Genomic DNA, 18,996 nt, shown 5'->3' on the forward strand with positions numbered 1-18,996 from the left:
AAGTTATTCAATGTCACATGTCGTCGTTATTGGTTTTCTGATGGTTCTGATTTTTTATAAATAGACTAATGGGCTCGCTACTTCCCTTTGTCTTTCTAGTATTTGTATACATTCAGAAGTTCGTAGTTCCAAAATGAGTTCTGGAGAAAATGTAAGTTAATTTTATATCATTTTTATAGCAATGTCATTTGAAAATTTTAACATTAGTTGAATTTTTTAGTGACTACATTAGCGAATTTTGTCTATAAAGGTATAATAAGGTGATTTTCCAATGGAAAATTAAAAATCATGTTCATGATTTTCAATCTGTTTTGTGTTAAGTGAAATCCCGTAAGTCATTATATATATATATTTTTTTTTTTTGCCTGTGTAGCTCGGTGGATGTGGTGTTTGCACACCACCGCGCTTGGCCGCACGAAGGAAGACTTCATTTCGAGTCTAGTCGGCGACTAGAGGAAATTTTTCTAAGCCTTTTTTCGACCGGTTCCCGAGTTAGTCGACCTCTGGCACGGGCAAGCAGGTTTTTCCTCCCAGAAACTCGGATTTTTCGTCCTGTAAACTCAAGAAAATCGACCGTAGAACCCACATTATTTCAGACATTAAATATATTGTGTTAGAGACCATGGGCGGCACATTTGAGCCGTCTCTCTTCACTGTGTACCGCTTAATTAGTGATAGCTTTGGGCCATCTGTCTCTGATTGGGTACCAGTGGAGATTGAACTGCCCACTCAGTCTCCAAAAGTTAGATAGGGCTTAATGGCCTCGCCTACTCCCGTATATACGGGAATAAAAAGGCGTTAGCTGATTTTTTATATATATATATATATATATATATTTTTTTTTTTTTTTTGATTGGGAAAAGATGTTGAGTGTGGTTATTTAGTAATATTGTATTAGTGAAACCATCGCCTAGTTCGAAATCGCAAAACACATTATGAGTAACATTTCATGAAAATACTTCAAACTATTTTTTTAATAGCGATCATCCGTTATTCGTTTTGTTGATGGCGATGAGAATATTTTTAATCATCACCCCATTTTTGTAGAGGTTGATTTGACAGGAGAAAATGAACAAAGCACAGGATGTGGTGTTAATCCTCATGTAACAATCGATGGTGTGGCTGGAGGAAGTCACTACTCCACCAAAATTTATATAATTTATGTTCAGTTTCTGGAAGTGAAACTAAGGTCTCTACTTCTACTATTGACCCCTTCAGGGATTTTTATGCTGTTTCAGTGGGCTGGTCACAGTTCTCTATCAAATATCAAACTCATCAAATGGAGTACTAAATTAGATTTCGTGACCTTGAATTCCTCCCACCAGAGTTTTTCGAAATATGCTTAATGAGATCATTCGGTGTTTATCGAAATTAGGAACTTTTTCTCACATTCGTTTGGGCGTTAGTGTATCCAGTTTAGAAAGCAACATTAACTTACCATTCATGTTGCTTTCTGAACTATCCATCCCAAGGATAGTTGGTTTTTATGCTGTCGTCCAATCGAAACGAGTTTCTTTTGGCAAATGATCATATTATCGATGTTGTACTGATTAACATTTGTAACAATGGTGGTGGAAGAAGCAATGCTAAAAGAACAGCGCTGCTTAGCCTGGAAGAATTTATGAAAATCAAAAGAGCTGTTGTGGAAATTAACAACAAAGACAATCTTTGCATGGCCCAAGCACTTGTTCTGGGTGTTTCTTCACACATTGATGATGTTGCAACATACAGACAAGTGCGTTTAGATTGTAAAAGGTTACAAAGGCTTTAAGTCTCGACAAAATTGCAGGGGTTCCACTCATTTCTTGCTGTATTCCAGAAGCAGATCTTTCAAAAGCATTTGACTCTGGAATACCAAATCATAATTTTTTCAGAAGATTCTAATTTTTCTGTGGTGTTTCAGGGATCAAATACAAGTAAACAGATTATACAGCAACTCTCAATATGATTTTGTGCATAGAGTGGCAGCTCTGTTTGGGATAGCTATTATTGCCCTTGTTGTTTGAAAACATTCAATCTATCAAATTGCAAATGCATAGTTGTAAAAATGTATGCATCCACTGTCGCACAAACACCAATCATAGTGTTCAGAACCTTCTTTTGTGTGAATCATACAATAGATTTTTCTACGGCAGTGATTGTCTGAATTTGCACATACAAATAATATTTGTCCAAAATTCCATCGTTGCAGAGTGTTTGGCTACTTTCTCTACAGATAAAAGCCATGTCTGTCCACCTGAAAATTTCTGCACCCATTGCAAATTAGTTCACCCAAAACAAATGTTTTGTGCAAATATCGGAGGTCTCAAATAAACAGGTTTCTATGATTTTGTTTGACACAAACTATTGCAAAAAATCATCGTTGTGTACCAGTCTTATGTACAGCTGATTTTCAGTAGTCACGAATGCGAGTTCTGGGGTGAAAACTGTGTGCATCAGTTCCTAGACGAGTTGTTTTCTGTTAAGAATATCATGAAAAGGGATCGAGATGGTAAGATCCTTTGGACTGCCAAACCAAAATACGAAAATATTCGTGTGATTACACACAATTTTCGTGGTTTTGACGGGTATTTTATTTTGGAATATCTTTTTTCAAAAAATTTCCAACCCTGTGTAGGGTTTGACAGATCAAAGATACCTGCTATGACCCTTTAAACATCATATTTCTTGATAGTTTTTCCTACATTAGTGTGGGTCTGAGGAAACTACCAGCCATGTTCGATCTCCCAGAAGTTCGTAGGGGTTTCTTTACTCATAAGTTTCACACATTGATTCCCTGGATTATCACAGTCATCCCCGAAAAATCATATTTCCAGCTGGAATTTATGAACAAAGAAACTCGTACAGAGTTCGAGACTTGGTACTAAAATCGGTTAGACACAGAATACTGCCTGAAAGCGGAACTATTAGCTTATACGAAAGATGACGTGCTTTGCATGTCAGTTGCAACACTTTTCGCACTCTCTTCAAACAGCTCACCCAGATTGATCCCTTTCTCCATGACATTACAATTGCAGGAGTATGTTTGAGAGTATTTCTCCAAAACTTTTTGAAACCTAACACTTTGGCAATACTTCCTGCTCGGGGTTACATAGGGGCAAACGTGCAGAGTCTAAATGCTTTGTCTTGGCTCAAATGACGACAACAACAACACAACCATACAACATGCACGTTCTGCAGGGGCAGAAGTCCACATCAGACCTTATTTTGTCAATAGGAAATGTGGAAGCTATCCATGGTGCTTCTACCATAGATGTCAGGATTGCTATAGAGCAAATACCTACCAACCATATAGAAATACAAATACAAACATGATCACCCTTTTTGAGCAAAGGATCGTGAAAACTATTTTCGTAGCAAAGGATTTGATGTAATCTCCATTTGGGAATGTCAGATTAATACAGAAATTTCTGAAAACACAGCCTTGAAAAACTTTATTGCTGCTCTTAATACTCCAGATCGGATTTTACCTCATAGTGCTCTGCATGGTGTAGCATTTTTCTCAAAAATTTGAAGGTGAAGAAAAGTTCTTTGCTCACTACATTGATACCTTTCTGAAGCTGAAACAGGAAGCATCTGGATGGCCTGAAGGTCGAAACTGACAGTCTCATCTGGATGAGTTTTTGCTAAGGGAAGGTGTTATGTTAAATAGTGAACACATTAGTAAAAATCTTGGTAAACATTCACTTGCTAAGCTTTGAATTCCCTATGGGGAAGGCTTGGTATGAGAATGTTAAGAACTCAGACTCAGGTGATTTCCTCTTATGGAAATCACCTGGGTCTGAGTTCTACTCTCCTATTGAAGGCACCGAGCCTGAAAATAGGAAAGAGAATGCTGTCATCTCTTCATTTGTAGCTGCCTATGGTAGGATAGTTATATGAGGTCAGGGAACCTTTGCAAAGATAGCTTTTATACACAGATACTTATTGTCATTTTCAGTGAAAAACCGGGCGAATACTCACCGTCTACTGTTCACTCACTACCTTGGGGAGCTAGGCGACGAACTCGACAGTGACTTTATAGTTGAGTTTTTTACCACAGGCCCCAAATTTTATTCCTACAGAACATGGGTGGGGGGGATAAGATTGTGACCAAATGCAAAGGCATTACTTTAAATTCTCGCACAGCCACCGATATTAATCTGGAATCTATGATAGCAACAGTAAGGGGTCAGCCACAAAACATCCAAATTCCTGTACCATTTTCTGTCCATAGAGACAAATGGAGGTGCCAACTCAAAACGACCTCCATAACAAAAAGATTTGGATACGTTTGCAAAGCAAATAGTGTCAACAGACACATGCACATCTCCCTATGGGTATTTTAAAGGATAATTCCTTACACTCACATACTCCATAAGCAAAAGATGCCATCTATGTGACAGAAAATTAAACAAGATTCTACCTGGTGGGTAAAAATCCATGATTGTTTTCCAACATGATAATTTGCAGTCGCCCTTCTCTTGTACAGTTTTCACATCACCGTTATTGTTACTATTATTCCACAATAGCTTTTTTTTTCTTTCTTAGAATTTAAAAAGAAAACTTTGTCTTGGCATGATTACATGGTGACTGTGATTAAAAAAAAAAACGGATTGGGGAGATTTTTTGATATTAAAAAACAGATATCTATTTGTTTTTACATGATCTGTGATTATATAAAAATAATCGCAGTCTAATTATGTTATAATTTTTGATATGTTCATACATCATTTCAGGAGCTACTCAGTCAGGAAAAACAACATTCGTGTTGTCTCTCATAGAACATTGTAATCAACTAATCAAACCACCACCGGAGCGAATTGTTTACTGTTACAGTGAAAATCAGGATAAATTAAAAAAAATTTACCAACATAGAATTCGTGAATGGTTTGAAGTTACCTGAATTTGATTCTAATGTGAGAAATTTACTCATAATCGATGATTTGGTTCACCAGGCTAAGGACAGCACGGAAATAGCTGATGTTTTCATAAACGGTTCACATCACCGTAACCTGTGTCATTCCACTGACACAAGATTTATTCTGTAAAGGTACACATTTTCGTACAATTTCTCAATAGCCATTGTTATTGCTTTTAAAAATCCCAGAGACTCTTTAGTTTTTTCATTTAGCTTCCCAAGTATTTCCAGGGCAAACGAACGTGTTAGTTCAGATTTATAAAGATGCAACATGGGAACCCCACTCATATTTAGTTTTAGACAAGAAACACCTAATATTTTACACTTAAGGTCACGGATTTTGCCAGGAGAACCCAATACAGTGTTTATCCATGAAAGGCTGATACTCAAACGCTATGAATATCTTATCAAGTACTTATCTCATTCATCTCCCAAACAAGCAAATGATGCTTTAAAACATTGCACTTCCAGCCAAATCACCACACTCTGTGAAATCTGCAAAAATGTTTTATGTGGAAATATTCCATTAAAACATAAACAGAAGTCACGCCTACGAAGGAAAAAAAATTATAAGAGCACTAAGTAACAAATCGCTTCCCTTCATCACTAGAAGTAAACTGGTTTTACAGCATGGGGGAGCATTGTTCCAATTATTAGGCAGTATCATTGTTCTTTTATTGAGTTCACTTATTAGAAAATGAATATGTTTAAAAAGAAAATGCTTCCACTCCACTCCCTAGCCGCAAGCGAGCCCGAAGAAAGAGTACCAAATTCGTGTTTTTATCTACCAGAAAGCTGCGTGGGGGATAAGAAACTGGTGTGGAAAAAATGGTAAGTGAAGAAAACAATTTTTTTTTTACTTTTTTATTTTCAGTAAATGATCTGTAATAGCATAAGTTACTACAATATCATTTAACCACAAATCCTTAGAATGACATTTGCTAATATTTTGCATAGAAAGACTATGACATCTCAATATTAAAAAATATACAGAGTGCAAACCACATGCGACAGATTCCTTATCTTGTACAGCTACAGTATTATGCCATTTATTAGTGTTGATATTCAGAAAGTTAACAATATCGTTTTCAGGTGGACGACCGAAGCTATCGAAAAAATCGCCAGTCTTTAATATAGATAGCTTGCCAATGTTGTCCTGGCAACCAAGTCGGATCTGTGTTCAAGACGAACATTGACTGTTGTTTTCTGATCGGATGTTGTGGCAATTCATCACGAGCATAAATTCCTAAACCCACTTTTCTTGTGGTGAGTTATAACTAGTATGCTTACTAATTGTTCAGTGTTCATAGTCCAGTAACACAGAACGATCCTTTGTTACACATAACGTACACTCAAATTCTGCATAAAGAACCAGTGATGTTTTCAGGAAGAGCTTGAGCAAATTTAACTTCGAGTCGCACACTTCCTCTTCTTAACAGGCTGACAAGGGGGGGGGGGGCAATGGCATTTTGATCTGGCAATAAGTCAAATCCATAGAGAACGTTTCCCTTTACGTACTGCTCATAAGAAATGTCATTACCACATTCGCTGTTCTATTTGCCTAGCGAGGTGAAAAGTGATATCTGCTGTAATGCCTTTCTTTGAAACTCTGAGTCAAAGGTTGTGAGGGATACTGAATACCATCAGCTGTCACCACAAGAAAATTCAGATTGAAATGATGAAAATTAAATGGATTTCTGTTGAAAGTGCTATTAAATCCATCACTAGCGACCAGTCCAATAATTAATCTAGATGGTATTTCACTAGATACAGATTGATTCTTGTGGCACATATGACATACCATTGGGAATCGAAAAATACGACACTTGCACACAATTGATGGGATATACCATGTTTGACTTGTCTAGCACAGACAGGTGAGCCAGTTGAATCTTTGGATTTATTTTGACTTTGCAGACAAAAAGCATAGCCTCTTCAATTTGCACTTTAACCTTAGAATCAGCATTTGCAATCAGTAAAGAAAATTTGGGAGAACCGCAAAGCATACGAACACAAACAGTAATGTTGTTGATCAAGTACCGGTCTTGATGCATGATGTCAGCGTGTATTCGCCCAAGCATCTCGAAACTTTTCGATTGGTTAATTCGAGCTTGTCGTTTATGCATCCCACATTCACTTTTGGTAAACACATCACTAACATTAGCCACATCAACTTTAACAAATAGTTCATTTGTCAGTTGACTGTTTTTAGCATCTGTCATAATTTAGTAGGTTTTCAATATAAGCCCTATAAGGATAGGTGTCTGATGCCACATTCACTAGTTTATCTTGGAGAAAAAAGTCAATTTGACTGAACAGGGAACGGAAAAAATTATTCACGACACCCAGTGAAGAATCTTCGATAGGGTTTACCATTATTGTCAGTGATGCGCACACGAACACGTAGATATGATTTTCCCAAATCCAAGTGTTCTTCAGATGTACCTGGTATGCAAAATTCCACAGGATCTCCACTGTCAGTACTGGATATTGGTTGGTAAGTGACATAACTTCCTTCCACACACACGTTGACACGAGGGTGGGAAAAAAGATCTAACTCTGACATCATATCCTTAGCAAAACACGTCATCTCGCTTGCGCTTTTTAGTATTCGCTTTATTCTTCTTGCTTCCTTGACCTCTCTGAAGTAATCGACTCTGAGCCTTTTCAGCAATGGTTTTCCCAGCTTCTGATGCTCTGTTCATAAAGGCTTGACGTACAGGTACCCCTTCCAGTACATCTCCTATCAGGGTGAGCAAAAACGAAGGAACACTTGGTGCTGCACTGAACAACTCGTAACAATGGTGCACATAACTGACAGAGAACCATGACTGGCCCACCGAAAGAGTATAAAAATCCCTGTAGAGTGAGGGGTCAACAGTAGAAGTAGAGACTAGTTTCACATCCAGAAACTGAATATAAATTACATAAATTTTTTTTGGGAGGGTCGTGACTTCCTCCAGCCACACAAGCGATTGTTACATGAGGATTAACACTTCCTGTGCTTTGTTCATTTTCTCCAGCATTTTCTCATGTCAAATCAACCTTGATGATTAAAAATATTCCCATCTCCATCAACAAAACGAATAACGGATGATCGCTATTTAAAAAAAAAAAAAAAAAAAAACTTGAGATTTCAGAAATATCGTTTAGGAAATAAAAAAAAATCATAATCATCACAAGGTGATTTTGCAATTTCGATACTACATCATGATGTTTTTACTAACAATATTTTACTAAACATCAGTCCACAAAATTTTTCCCAACCCCTAACAAGCAAAAAAAAATAAAATAAAATAAAAAAAATGCCTTATGGATATTTCACTAAACTGTTTGAAGGATTTTCATGAAATGTTACTCATCATAATGTGTTTTGCAATTTCAACACTACGTGATGGTTTCACTAACACAATATTACTAAATAACCACATTATCTTTTCCCAATAAAAAAAAATATGACTTATGGGATTTCACTTAACACAATCAGGAACATGATTTTTAATTTTCCATTGCAAAAACCACCTTATAACTTTATAGACAAAATTCGCTAATGTAGTCACTAAAAAATTCAATGAATGTTAAAATTTTCAAATAACATTGCTATAAAAATGATAAAATTAACTTATTTTCTCCAGAAAAACTCATTTTGGAACTACGAACTTCTGAATGCATACAAATATTACAAATACTAGAAAGACAAAAGGGAAGTAGTGAGCCAATCAGCCTATTTATAAAAAAGCAGATCCTATGGAAAACCAATAATGACAACATGCGACATTGAATAACTTAGTTCTCATCGATCACACAAGAACAAATTACAAACCTTTGCTACCCAACAGTAGTGTAATCAATTCCTGTATCAGCTCGAAACAAGTCACAACAGAAAGCATGAGTAATACACAACCCTAGAAAAATTTACCTTTGAAGAAACCACGATATGTCTATAAAAGGAAGTGATTCAAATAACTTAGTTCTCATCAATCATATGAGGTCAATTGCAAATCTTTGCTACAGAACACTAGTGTAAAGATTTAGTCACATCAGTAAGCATGAGTATTACACAACCCTAGGAAAAATTTTATGTTTGAAGAAACCACGATATGTCTATGAAAAGAAATGATTATTTATTTTACAAATGTCTACCTAATGTTCCCAATCTCTAAATGGTGACTGACTGGATATGAGTCACTTAGTTATCTACAAACAAGTCTAATGAAAATTGACAGTGTGGGAAAATAATTCACACACAATTTATTTTACTCAGTTATTCTTGTTATAATATGTAGTTAATTGAAATTTAAAAGTAAAATACAAAATAACCAATCATTTGAAAAAAAAAATCTGCATTGAGAGATGGGAAATTACCGATCACTGGCAGATATATTAGTCAGCAAAAGACAGGTGGTTAATATATGTTAGCCCCAGTAACCTATAATGAAAAAGTCAACTGCATTTTCAGACTTATGTTTGTGTTCTGTGCTGTAAATATATGTTAAAAATCAACAATTTGGAATGTTCAGAAAACCTAGATAGTACCAAGATGTTCCCATTCTGGAAAGAAATGTAAGTTAATTATTTTTTTTTTTTAACTTAAACATAATTGATAATTGCAATTTCAATAATCACTGCTCGTATGTTTTGGTTAGCATAATTTTTTTTTTTCAAAAGAATAATCATAGGGTACATATTAGAGTATCAACATGGATACATTAGCGACTTTTCATGTCTAATGTGTGTGTGGACACCAGCATATAATTAAATTATTCAGAAAAACTCGAAACACAGCCGCCACTAGACTCTACTCTAAGAATTCCCACCTTTCAACAGGAAAGAAATACCTCAAAATGTATTGGAAAATTAGTACACCCATCTATAGACAACTAAACAGAAAACTTCATCTGATAACAACACACACCCACGACACGATTCCTTATCTTAATCTGGTGACTAGTGCCCCACCAATCACAACACGAATCCTTATCTCTACCATCACCCATAATTCCATATGCAAACCAAAACTGAACAAAAACTGATATCGCTGACACATATGCCCCAGGGAAATTCCAAACATTACAAACTCATGACATCATCAAATGAACAACCAATCACGTCACGATTTCTTATCTTATCTTGATCTGGTCACTAGTGCCTACCATTCTACTTAGTATTATCATATCCTGTACACCCATTGAGGGTATATACTGAGAATTTGATGATGTTGCAATACAAGCTCTAGTAAAAGGATTTCATTTTTTTTTGGTGATACTTAAACACAAGAGGTTGAAGAAATATACTATGTGCATTTGTGTGTGTACATGGCCTCTCCAATGGAATAATTTAGGTCTCCAGTGGAGAGGTAGTCACATGCCTCACAATATTGGCAAAGAAGAAATTGTCATGAATGTTTGGTGACTAGATAATTTCAAACCCTTTTCTTGATCACTATGGCTTAACTAGGAATTTTTTATGAACTGATATTGCCCTGCCTGGTGACAGTATGGCCAGAAGAAAGTGGATTCTTGTTATATGAATCCTACTCTATCTCCTTCGCGTCAAAGAAACCTCGAGTTGTGCATGATCCAAAGAACATATCGCAACAATCTATCTTCTCTTAGCTGCCTAATTCTTCCGAATTTGAATCCTAATGAACATTTATGGCATCATGTAGAACGCATCATTGAATGGTTGAAGCCTGTACCTCGCTAACCTCAATGACGTTCTTCTGCACACTCTGTCCACAATACTTAGGATACATTCCATGATCTAGTGGAGCAAAGACAATAGTCTGCAAGCAGTTATCTCCTCCAAAGTAGATTGAACATGTTACTACAAAGGTGGTTATAAGTTTTGGCTCATGAGTGTATATATTTTACCTCTGCAAACCCTGCTGTTGAGACTAGACAGAAAACATTTTCAAACAATTTAAAATCCGATGGGGATGTAGTCATATACCTCACTGTGAGATACTTTCCTAAGACTGACGAGTTCTCATGAAAAATTCCATGAATATCCTCGAATATGAAAGGCTAAATTATTTAAAAACTATTTTTAATAATAAAAAAGAATGCTTACTACGATTAGCCAAAAGGGTTGTTAAAAGTATGTGATTATTTATATGACAGTCAAGGGAAAAAAAATTTATATTTCTAAATAATTTTTTTAGAACAAATTCTCATGTCTCTTAAGGGTGCAAGATTGATAAAATCTCATTCCAAAGATTGCACAAAGGATTTTTTCTTTAGTATGAAAATAGCGAAAATGTACTTGTTGAAGATTTCCCAAAACAGCAAAATTTTTGTAGCAAATCGAGCATGTATGAGGTTTTTCTTTAGTGCGACTTCGACAGATTTTAAGTACTGATAATGTGGTAAATTTCTTCCCACAGATTTCACATCAGTAAGGTTTCTCTTTGTCGTTCCTTTTGAAATGGGCCTTAAGGCTTGATTCCTGAGAAAAATTCTTATCACAAATTAAACAGATGAATGGCTTCTCATTGGTATGAAACGAAATGAATTTTAAGATAGCTGAATTGGAGAAAGTTACGAAACACATTGGATAATTGAAAGGTTTTTTTGTATGAACTCTTTAAGTGTTCTTCAGACCTGTATTGTGAGAAAATTTGTTGGCAGAACAAACGAAGAGTTCCAATCCTGTGTGCATCCTGCAGTGCTTTCTTATAACCAGAAGGATCTGAAAACTTGTCGCATACTGAGTAGCTGAAAGGTTTCTCATTATTGTGAATCCTTACATTTTGGAACATTCTTGGACTAAAGATAAACCAATGTCTAAAATGCTTCATGGTTAATCCATGACTGGAAAGGAAAAACACGGAAAACATTTAATGAGGAAAACCTTGGTTTGTAAAGCGTGTGATGAGAACAAAATGTTATCATTGGGAGATTCGAGCAATCTGGCAAACAAATTTGATCTGCAGTCTGTTTTGAATATCTAGCAAAGGTAGGCAAATAATTTTCATGAGGAATGAAACAGATGGTAAAAGTGGAAATGTTGAAATAGCTAGCTGTTATGTAATGAATCAATCAGACATCGAACAAGTAAGAACAATATCAGATGGATGCTGTGGTTAGCAAAAAAAATTTTAATTTTACTTTGCATCTTGCATCAATGTGTATAGCACTGTGTCAAGATCATCCAAATTTGAAATCGATTCCATGCACTCCAAAATGAAAAGAAACTGCAGTTTTGTCCCGGTTTATGTACCTAAGTGATGTGCACAAATAATGCGATGCTGTAGAACTCACCCTTGTTCTTTTGTGGACACTATCCTACACCACGAGTTAATGGATTTCAAAGCCGACCAGAAGAGCATGCTAAAAATTATGATAAGAAAAATTTGTTGGCTTCATCATGTAAAAAAAAAAAAAAACCTTTAATTTTATAAAAATCAAAGTTGATTAACCTCTCATTGAGCTCATCACCATGGAAAGAAAAACAGGCAGACCTCATCAATGGATGGATATTCCAAAGTCATACAAAAACTTAAAGATCTGATGACAATGTGTAAAATCTGATGATTCCATCTGTGATGTGTTACTAAGCCAGATAGCGATGAGTCTGATAGTCAAATGATTTTTTCTAACGTTTAAATTTTTTATGAAAAATTCAAAATCTTAGGAAAGATATGAATTATTAAAAAAGTTTATGCAAATTGAATTCCTGAATTTTCTTTCTTGTTTTGGTGAATTTAAGTACTTTTTAATGTCTCCTGAATTGGAAAGTTGCTTTTTGGAAATTTTGAAGGTGGATTGTTCAGTAGGTTTTATTCATGAGTTTGATTCCAGGAGACATTTTCTTTGTTTTGTTTTCTTCCTTGTAATTTTTCGGATTCTCCATGATTATCTACCATTTTACATGTTCTGATGTATTTTTTTTACTTTGGAACACATTTGAGGGACATTTTAAAACTGATACAAATCTTTCAGATTTTTTTCTTTCCTAGAGGGCGCACAGCAATGATTATTTTGCCATGAGGTGACCATGCAGTTCCTTTTGCAATATTTCGATCCCTTTTCCAAGACTAACTTCGATTCCGAAATATCCTGACGAAAATTCTTCTTGAAATCTGAAATAATTTACATGCCTTTACAAAATGCATGAAATATTATGAGTATGACTAAAACTGATTGTTAATTAAATATCTGTGAACAATAAAGATATATTTCAAAAAAAAAAAAAAACGTTCATTTGTTTCATCTAAATTAAATAAAAATACTATGCTTTACTGACATCGCTGAAAAGCTAATTCTGAAATCTTGTTCTAGAAGAAAAATATGGCATTTCCCTGCCCCAACGAGATTTCAGTCTTTAATAGGTCAGCTCTAGAGAAGAAAATATTTGTCATTCCATACTATTCGGTATATAACTTTGTATTGAGTAAAACTACACAAAATTTCTATGTTTTTGATATTAGTCTCTCATACATAAGTTCTGTAAAAAACTTTATTAATAATTATTATATCACTACATTCGCTGCTTTGCAAGGATCTCTCCACAATTCACTTGCAATGAAAAAATTTTTCTTGCTTCCAAATTCCAGACTTACTCAACATCCACGTAAGTACAATATCTCCCTGGATCTCTCCTGTAAAAAATAACTTCTATCACCAGTAATCCTAGTTGTTCGTATTTAGGTCTTTTTTTTTTTTCAAAACCATCCTGCCATCTTTTCCTACGGCTTCATCTGCCTCGTTCCTGTTGATAGTTGAGACATTTTCTTTAACAATCTATTATCCTATATTCTTTTTATATAATTTTTCCAATATTATCGTTGTTATTTACAATTTTCTTTAATTTGTGTGTTTTGGCAGTCTGATGTGGACCAAGTTCCTTGCTACTGTCACCTTTCGTATTCTGGACAAACTGGATGCACAGAGGAAAAAAGAATACAAGAACACCAGTCATGTCAGTAATAGGAAATCCAATCTTGAAAAATGTGGAATAGATACAGGCAACATCTTATGGTCTGAAACACATTTACTCCATCGTTGCCGCTATATATTGGAACGTTTATTTAAAGAAAATGGCAAATCTTTACTTCATCGTTCGAACTTGAATCGGAACAACTGCCTCTCAGTATCAAGGATATGGGAATGACTTCTTTTAATTAAAAAAAGAAATAAATACAAAAATCAGCTGCCTTTTATTCTCTTAAAAATGGAGTAGGAGACTGAGTGGCCAGTTCAGTCCGCAGCCAATTGGAGATAGCTGGCTCAAAGCTATCACTAATTTAAGCAGCCTGCAGTGAAGGGGTGGCTCAAGTGCTGCTATCTCATGGTCTCTTAACGCCCTAACACGATATTTTTAATGTCCGATTTCTGGTCAATTTTCTTGAGTTTATGAAATGAAAAACCCGCTCCTGTGCCAGAGATCGACTAACTCAGGAACCGGTAGAAAAAAGGCTTAGAAAGAGTTCTAGTCAGTGACTAGAATCGAACTAGTGCGCTCTTCGGGCGGTTTAGCACTGAGGAGTGCAAGCACCACTTCCCCTGAGCTACACAGGCCGTTTCTTTTAATTACACATAATTAAAGTTTTAATTAATAATACAGTTAATGTTTCTTCAGTTATGCATTTGCATTGTTTCATGTAAAACGATGTGGCTTACAGGTTGTTTCAAATCAATCCACTGTTCATGTAATCTTTTGCATTAACCTTTACCCCTGATGATGGCTTGTAATTTTCAGGCCTAAATATATGGCCTTTGATTAAATATTATTCATGTATTTCTTTCATGTATTTCGTGTGAACTGAAGAAACCATATACAGTAGTGAACAAATTAATCTGAATACTCATTTTAAAGAAAAAAATTTAGTTTGGCAAGAAAATAAGTATAAAAATTAAACTCCAACTGTCTAATAATTCATATATGCTTCTCTGTTCCTAATAAGTTCATCAATTCGCTTTAGGCATGCACTCGTAGAACACATTTTTCTTATTTCTGCATCTCGAATCTATACTTTTAAATGGATTGTATTAAGTTGTCCTTTGCATCACAATTTCATTTTCCAAGTCTTTTTATCACTATGGCCCAAATTTTCTATTGCGTTAATGTCAGGAGAGTTTCTGGCCATTGAAGCAATTAGATGTTCTTTTTGAGGAACTCTGTTTTTGAAGCAAGTTCCTCACTTCAAAATATGACCTTCTTGCACTTCTCACCAGTCCAATCTTTGTATGGAGCGAGATCCTGTTGAAAGATGAGTTCTTTGTCTTTCTTGATCCGTAGGACCACTGTTTTCTCCAATATTTTATGTATTGTAATCAAAAAGTGAGTTCAACAGGCACAAGTGATCACGGACCATTACGTGCAAAACACCTTTGAGCTGGTTGTTTAGGAGCTTGAAGGTGGGTGGGAGAAGCTTTCTCACAGCCACTGATATGAAGAGTACTCGCTCTCCTTGGAAAATGGCTCTCATCTGAGAATATTACCTTCTTCCACTTCTCACCAGTCCAATCTTTGTACACTTTTGCCCAATGGAACATCTTTTTCTGCACAGCCTTCTTCAACAGTTTCGTTTTTTGGTCTGTGGATAGTCCTCCCTGCTTCCAACAATCTTTAGCACACTCTCGTGTCAGAAACATTAATCCCCTTAGCTGCCAAGTCTCTTAAGTCTACAACAAACAATCTTACATTCATTTTGCTTTTCCTAACTAATAAATGATTTTGAAAGGGAATAAACCTCTTTTTATAGCTGTACAAAATGAATAAAACTATGAACATCAACTTGTTTACACTATTAAACTTGGGCTTATTTTGTTTGCTACTGTATACATGTGTATATATGTAAATCGACCTAATTGTTCTCAATTAGGTTGAAAAAACCTAACTTAATGTTGTTAACCTTTTGTGAAGTCAGATTTTAGATTTGATGACTGTTTTAAATTTATATTTATTGCACACTTCGGAATAAGCCAAGTATAAAGCTGTGTACTTCACTGAAGCCTCCTGTGGTAATCTGCAGTTTTTCAACTGCTCTGGTACATTTATGTTGAAAAAGGTCTAGGAAGTGAATGAGAATTTTGGGTGGAATGGGAAATCTAGGCCCTTCATGTCAGTGAGGATAATTCCTGTTAACTGCTCAGAGCAGGCATGTGTAATTAAGAGAGAAAAAGTAATAGTCAGGGTGCTTAAGGATCAAAGCTATATAACTGAGAGGAGAACTCCACATAGCCTTTAAAGGAATGTGGAGAACCGACTAGGGCTTCTGACCTAATGATGTTCAATCCTCACCTTCTCGTGGTGCACCGTGTTAAATATCTACCTGGATACTGAATGAACGAGGATGGGCTGACAATTTCGGATTTAGCAAACCAAATTGTATTCCTATTGGCTTAAACCAAAATTTCAAATGATGGTACAACATGACAAAATTTCATGCCAGCTGGGGCATCCCCCGGTTAAACAAGGGCTCCCCAATGTTTTTGCCAGGGAACCAGGGCAAACAGCGAAAAGTCAGCTCTGGAATATATCTGAAAGCACACCCAAACTCAACATCACAGTTAAACATCGGTACTATCAACATAAGCCTGAATGGCAAAGAAATGGAGCAAGCTGAGGAATTAGATAAGTACCAGATCGACATAACAGGGGTAACTTAAACAAAAAAAGACAACCGATGAGATCTTTCTGACCAATAAATACAAAATGTTATATTCAGGCAATGACAATCAAGGAAAAGAAGGATTAGCCATAGTATTCAACACTAAATATGAGTCTAATCTTCTTGAATGGCAAGCAGTCTCAAGTACAGTGATGTGGGCAAATATGAGAATGGAGAACTGGACAATGAGACGTATTTGTGCCTATGGTCCCACAGAAGGTTCTACTAAGGTAGAAGTGGAAGGATTTTTTGAAACTTTAGAGAAAGCAACTGACACAATGAAAAAGGAAAAGTTGGTCCTTGTTGGGGATCCAAATAAAGAGTAGGAAATGATTGTCAGACATACAAAAATATTTTGGGAAAATTTGGAGAAAAGAGCAAAGCTAATAATAATGGCAAATATCTGTTGGATTTCTGCTCAGGACATGGACTGGTTATTACTAACACAATGCTCTAACATAAAAATGTGCACAAATTCACATGGAGAGAAGAGGCAAGGAATAAGAAAAGTCTCATTGACTATGTTATTGTTGATAATGATGTTTTTCCACTGGTGCAGGACACCAGAGTGTGCAGACGATTTGAAATTTGGAAGTGATCACCATTTAGTCTTGAGCAGGATAAAATTGTATTTCATATTGAAAAGAAAAACATGTAAGAAAGTTTTAAAGAGAATAAAAGACTAATTCCAGATGATTGGAGTAGAGCTCTCATAGTATTCATATATAAAAAGGGAAATAAAACAATGTGAGAATTACAGAGGTATTTCATTACTGAGTGTTCTGGTAAGATATATACAAGTATACTTGAGAAACAGTTGAGAAGGTTTGTGGAAGAGAAGCTTGGTGAAGAATAAGCTGGATTCAGGTCAACTAGAGGCTATCTGGATCAGATTTTTACTTTACAACAGATAGTTGAGAAATCATGGGAATATAACAAAGATCTGTATTTAAGTTTTCCAGATCTGGAAAAGGCATACGACAAGGTGCCAAGAGAGAAGCTATTCCAAATACCACAGTTATATGGTGTTAATGGGGCATTATACCAAGCAATATTTAGTCTTTATTAATACTTAGTTGTAAGTCAGCAGTTAGAATTGAAGTACAGGAAGATGGTTAATGTTAAATCTGGTGTCAGACAAGGATGTACATTATCCCTTCTCTTATTCATTATCTATATGGATTACATTACGAAGGAAAGTGGTATTAAATCTGATATCAAAATGGAGATGTTAATGTCAGCTCTTTGCTTTATGCAGATGATGTTATACTTCTAAATAAATTCGCTACAAGTCTGCAAGATTCCCTGACTAAATTGAATACATACATCTTCAAGGCCCACCTTTCCTAATTGGGTTGTGGGGGTAACAGCTGTAAGAGGAACTTCCAATGGTCACAATCCTCTGCCACCAAGCTCAGGTGTTCTGGTGGGATTCCCAAACGTGTCCACCCAAGGTTTTGGATATAACCTATCCAGAGAGTCCTTGGCCTTCCACGTGGCCTCCCACCGTCTGGCTTGCCAAAGAGGACCTGCTGAGGGAGTCTCTCTTGTGGCGTTCTGACCAGGTGCCCATACCAACGTAACTGTGATCTCTCAACACGGAGAGGCAGCGGTTGAGTATTGAGGGTTTCCCGAATTGCAGAGCTTCTGACTCTGTCGAGTCTTGTCAGCCCTGCAATCCCTCGAAGGAACCTCATTTCAGCTGCTTGGATTCGTGTCTGCATTCTTTCGAGCATTACCCAACTCTCATGACCATAGGTGAGGATGGGGACATAGATTTTATTGAAGACGGCCAGCTTGTCTTCTGGCTTAACTGCCACTTCGATACTACCGAACAGCCAAGCTCCCGCAATATTGAGCTTGCTAACCCAATTCAAGTATCTAGCTCTATGTCCCATTTTCCATCATTCGTGAATATGGACACAAGGTATTTAAACTTCTCCACCTGCCTCATTGGGACTCCAGTTACTTACCTTGAGACCACAAATGTTTCAGTTTCGGCCCTTCATTTCAGTTGGCCATCCACTCCATACTCCTGTACTACTTGCCAAAGCTTATCCTGAGGAACCAGGTCATATGCCTTCTCCAAGTCCACAAAACATGTGTAGACATTCATGGCATATTCCCAAGATTTCTCAAAGACTTGCCTAAAAGTAAAGTTTGGGTCAGTTGTGCTGACCAAATCTTCACTTGAAGGCAATCTATGTCATCAAGTCCCTGTATGAATACTAAATTGAATAACTTTTGAAATAGATATGGTATGAAGGTCAGCATTAAAAAAAGACAAAAACGTGGAAAATATCAACTGCATTGTGAATGGAGAACCTATAGAACAAGTGAAACATTTCAGCTACTTAGGCACGATTTTTAGTGAAGATGGTAAGTTAAATATTGAAATAGATAACAGAATCAACAAAGCTGGTATGGTAGAAATTCAACTGAATAGATTTATATGGAATAAGAGAGAAATTAGCCAAAA

General features: G+C 36.0%; 1 long non-coding RNA gene across 1 annotated transcript in view; it reads right to left on the reverse strand.

Annotated features, from left to right (window-relative positions):
• Positions 1–5,869: 5,869 nt before the first annotated feature.
• LOC150096388 (uncharacterized) overlaps positions 5,870–18,996 on the reverse strand; it is a 34,074-nt gene continuing 20,947 nt past the window's right edge. The window contains exon 3 of the long non-coding RNA XR_016549920.1: positions 5,870–8,000. This is a non-coding gene — a long non-coding RNA (uncharacterized LOC150096388). The remainder of the gene's footprint in view (positions 8,001–18,996) is intronic.

The sequence above is a fragment of the Typopeltis vanoorti genome, chromosome 19 (assembly GCF_054136105.1).
Source record: "Typopeltis vanoorti isolate ZY-2024b chromosome 19, IOZ_Tvanoo_1.0, whole genome shotgun sequence".
In the NCBI taxonomy this organism is placed as follows: domain Eukaryota; kingdom Metazoa; phylum Arthropoda; class Arachnida; order Uropygi; family Thelyphonidae; genus Typopeltis; species Typopeltis vanoorti.